The 4,909-nt window shown below is 38.1% G+C and overlaps 1 long non-coding RNA gene across 1 annotated transcript; it reads right to left on the bottom strand.

Annotated features, from left to right (window-relative positions):
• Positions 1-1,079: 1,079 nt before the first annotated feature.
• LOC131637129 (uncharacterized) lies at positions 1,080-4,909 on the bottom strand. Its single transcript, XR_009294279.1, has 3 exons — positions 1,720-4,909; positions 1,362-1,454; positions 1,080-1,140 (listed from the first exon to the last, which is right to left on the bottom strand). It is a non-coding gene; the product is annotated as an uncharacterized LOC131637129 (long non-coding RNA).

Here is a 4,909-nt window from a genome sequence, read left to right on the forward strand (position 1 = left end):
AAGCGATTTGCCGGAAGTGTTTTGATTCACAAGCATTAGGGAGGTTTGTCACGCCAAACCCTAACCGTAGAACGATAAGATACTTTCCAATATAATAAAGCATTAAGAACAATGAATCAAAAACTCAATTTATAATTAAACATCAAATTCATCAACAACGGTTGTGACAATTCATCACATAAAAAGATTCAGGGACATCACCCCTAGCATAGTGTTGTTTAGCTACTCATAATGATAAAGAAAACAACAAGAGTAATTGAAGTCATTACAAGAAATTAGTGGTTGATATGATCTCCAATCGCCAGTGCTCTTGAAGATCTTCTTCCAAAACCCTTGACTCTTCTTTCTCTGTAATTCTCTATGCTCAATGATCCAAGATGCCTCTCTTCTATTCCTGTTAGGTTTTAGTAGTGTTGCTTCACTCACTCAGTATCCGGAATGACCGAAATACCCTTAATGAGGCCCAAGGTTTCCAAAATATCAAAATTAGAACATCTGCCCGCGCTCAACAACACGGGCCGTGTGCAGGAACACGGGTGCCCGTGTTGTCCATCTGGCCCTCACCTCAAAATTCACTTTCTGGGCACTTTTCCACACGGGCCGTGTGCAGGAACACGGGTGCCCGTGTAAAACCTCTGTTTTGCTCTCCAGAATCCACTTTCCAGGCAGCTTTTGACACGGCCGTGTGGGTGCACACGGGTGCCCGTGTTGGCCTCTTCTTTAGCTCTTTCAGCTCCTTTTTCTCGCCTCGGAGCGCCATCTTTCTCGGGATTAACCTGGCCAACAACATACTAACAACCAACGCATAAAATGGCATTTTTATGAAGCTTAAACACACTAATAATGTAAAAGCTCAAACAACCGAAAAACTAAGGAACTTATATAAAAACTTAAAACAATGCCACTTTGTATTACCAAGATTACAACTTTTGATCGGAAAAAGGTGTGGAAACTTACTAGAAATGGTGACCGATCACTAAACGACACCGACACTGCAATTACAACAGTTGCAACAACACGGTTTCGATTCAACAAACCACAAGGAGGAAAAAGATAGCAACTTACAGTTTGTTTATCTTCACCTCATCATCCAACTTCAAACCTCTCTACCACAAATGAAATTCAAAAACACCGACAAACCTGCAGCAATCCAATCGACTCAGCAATAACAACAAGTTAATTTGCAGATTATTTTCAGGAAGAAAATCGGGACAACATCAGTTGCAACAATTCAAAGCAAAAATTCAGCAGCAAACAGAATTTGCAACGGTTCAGAAACACGAAGAATTGCTCAACAACATCAACTAATTCAAAGCAGTAGCAGCTTGCAGAATTTCAAAGGAGAAATAATCGACACATACCTGCAACAATGATCCGGCTAAAGTCTTCTAGCCGCAGGTAAGCCATCTCCACTCTCAGTCTCAATATTGCAGTTACTGTGAACTTTAGTTTTCCTGTAACACAAAAATCACCAGAAGCACATAAAGCTTGAATTTGCTATAACTGAAAATACAGAGAAAATTATGCTAAATCTTCTCTATAAACTAAGCTTAATACACCAGAATTAACTCCAATATTTCAATTGATTCATCAATAATAAAATTGCACAAAGCCATTTACAGTTTGCTAGTTTTAGGTTTGAGTCTGAATATGATTAACTGTGGTGGTGAGCTTGGGGTTTAACTGAACAATTAAAAGATGAGTTAAAGAGAAGCATACCTGGATTTTTGCTTCTGATTTTCCTCCCATGGCCGCCGGAAATTTCGAAGGCTATTTGATTCGGCAAAAGCAAATGAATGAGAGAGAGGAACCGCCGAGTTCCTGCTGTTCACTATCGTGAGAGAGCGAGAGATAATCGTTTGAAAGAGGAGAACCGAGAGTCTTTTTCGTTGTTCTTCAATGAGAGGGCTAACGAATTTGAGAGAGAGCTTCAATGTTGTTGTCGTTGTTCCGTGAGAGAGAGAAGCAGAGAATTGTTTTTGTTTTTTATGAGAACGTGAACACGTGAGGGAGAAGAGAATGAGCGCTGCCTCATTTCTTTTGGCTAGGGTTTCTTTAACCCATGTTTGGAATAGATTGTTGGGCGGATCCAGGTCATCCTGACCCGACCCGGTCCGGCCCATCCTTTTTTTTATTTCAGTTTGGGCTGCACACCTCTCTTTCAGATTTCACACTGTAGCGGCAAAAATTTTGAGTTTAAGTCATTGGTTAACTTAATTCGTTAAAAAGCAAGAGTCGCCACCGAACTTTTTTGATTCCAAAAGAGGAAAGGGAAAAAACTCGAAAAAAACCACAAAAGAAATCTGGATACGGGGGTTGGTTATGTAAGGGGAAGGTGTTAGCACCCCTCACATCTGTGGTACTCCACAGGAACCTTTTGAAAATCTGTGTTTGAAAGTTAAAGCGGTTTTGTTTGCTAAAAAGAGAGAAAAGAGAAAAGAAAAGGTTATTTACAAAAGAAAAAGATTATTTACAAAAGTTTGCTCGGCAAGATGTAAAATCTTGTGCCTACATACCTCCTCAGTGCAATGGAGAAGTCAGAGCATTTGTAGTTCTGCTCAAAAGTTTTGAAAAAAAGGTTTTATTGAAAACAGTTTTAAAAGAAAAAGAGTGCAAGTGCACAAAAGAGTTTAAAGAAGATCACATGACAAAAGTCAAGGTTTTATTAAGAAAAGAGTTTTGAAAAACAGGTCGATGGCGATGCGCGAGGCACTCGACTTACAAAGAGTTGGTTGGGAGCTTGGTATATGGACCAAGTAATGCGGGGGTGAAGATTTATTAAAAGAGAAAAATGGAAGAAGTAAATGAAAACAAACAAGCTCATACAGGTAAAATCCATACAAGCATAAGGGTTCAAACATAAAGGAATGAACATGAAAGAGGTAAAATAAGAGTGTACGTGCAAGTGTGCATGTGTAAGTACGGTTGATGGCGATGCGTGAAGTGCAATCGACTTATGGTAGAAAACGGCTAAGGTCCTAATTTTATTTTGAAAAAAACGGTTAAAGCATGCAAGCAATAATAAAATAAAGCGGTAAAGGAAAGCGGTAAAATTATTACAAGGCTTCGGGGATGGGGATTACACACTTAACGAATGGGGATGAAACTTAACGGAAATTATTACAACCCAATCGAAAATTAAAACTAAATAAAAGGATAATATATACAAAAATAAAAATGAATTATAAATGTCCACAATAAAGTTCAATGCCTCAATGATAGTAGTACCTCACAAAAGTCAAGAAAATATTAGCAACGGATATATATAATGATGCATGAGAAATGATAAAGAAAATATTAACAATTAATTAAGAGAATAACAAAAGAGAAAATATAGAAATAAGCATATTAAATCTAAAGGAAATTAAAATTAAACAACATATTTTTGGTGTTTTTAATATGGAAAATAAAATCTAATTAATCTAATATATTAACATATTTTTTGTATTTTTGGAATTATAAGAAATTAAACATTATTAAAGAAGATAAATCAAATATCAAATAAAACTAAATTAAAAGACAATAATAAATGGGCTAAAATGTAAACATGGGGTGTGAAAAGGAAAGTCTCGCTGGGCTTGAGGCAATTGGCCCACAATCGAAATATATCAACCCCGGGGGGGTAACGTGCTGAAAAGGGGGTGATGTGAGCAAATAGATTCAGCTGGGCTCAAACTGATTGGCCCAAAGAAAATGAATTAAACTGTAAACCCTAAAAACTAAAAACTAAACCGCACACGCCTAATCTCCTCTCTTTCCCAACCTCACGTCTCTCGTCATCCTCTGTTCTTCTCTCACCCTCGGTCAAACTCTCTCATCTCAACAATTCTGTTTTTCTCTATCAACTTATTCAGTTATTATGATCCAAACACAAACTCTATTCATCTCTCAAACATTCATCGATCGATTAATCTCTGTATTTAACTCTCACTCGGTTCAGCAAATCTCAAACGACCTATCTCGCAAAACTCTCACAAATCACTCGATTCAAGTTAAACAACAACAACAAAATCCAATTCACAAATCAGTGAAACAAATTCAACAGAATATACACAAAGTTTAAGCCAAGTAGCAACATACAAAATCATGCATTCAGAATAGCAACAAACAACAGCATATTAGCTTCAACGGAATCGTAAGCGAGAAAACGAATTACTTACGGAAACGGAGACGTCGTAGGGAACGGTGAAAGCGGTGTTGTTGATTGATGTGCTACCGAGTCCGATACTGAGTCGTTGGAGATGTCGAGTTGCTGTGGTTCAGCAAGATGCGTTGAGGGAAATGAGTTGAAGTCGAAGTTGCGGTGTGAAGCGATGATGATTCGCGTGTGAATCCTGAAGGTCGTGCGATGTTGTGAAACGTTCCAGCTGTTGTCGCGTTTGAAAGTGCAGGTGATGATGGATATGAAGGTTTTGAGTGGTAGAAGGTTGCAGATAGATGGTTTCGGATCTGCGTGGATGGATGAAGCAGGGTTACAGTTGGAAGGTGGAATTTGCAGGTTTATGTTTATTGATGAAGGGTTTGAAGGTGATATGTTGAAAGTAGCAGGTTCGTGAGGTTTAGTGAAGGTTTGGTGAATATTTGGAGTAAAGGTTTTGGGTCTGTTTCATAAAATTTCCAGAAGGATGAAGGTGAATTTTGTGGAGGAGAATTTTCTGTGTATTTTGGCAGAGTAACATTAACTTTTTCTCCTCCTTTGCTTGTGAATGAGGTCCTTCTTATATAGGAAATGGAGAGTGAGGGTAAAAAGGAGAATTGAGTGAAGATAGGGAATCAAATTCTGTTATGGAGTGGAGAGGATAGGCTGATTTTGCGGAGAGGAAGGAAAACGCGTGAGGAAAAAATATGAAAGCTGGCTGAAAATTTTGTCTGTAGTGAGTTTCTAGATGAGTTCCTTTTGAGATTTTTT

This window comes from Vicia villosa, unplaced genomic scaffold (assembly GCF_029867415.1).
Source record: "Vicia villosa cultivar HV-30 ecotype Madison, WI unplaced genomic scaffold, Vvil1.0 ctg.001920F_1_1, whole genome shotgun sequence".
Classification (NCBI taxonomy): Eukaryota; Viridiplantae; Streptophyta; class Magnoliopsida; order Fabales; family Fabaceae; genus Vicia; species Vicia villosa.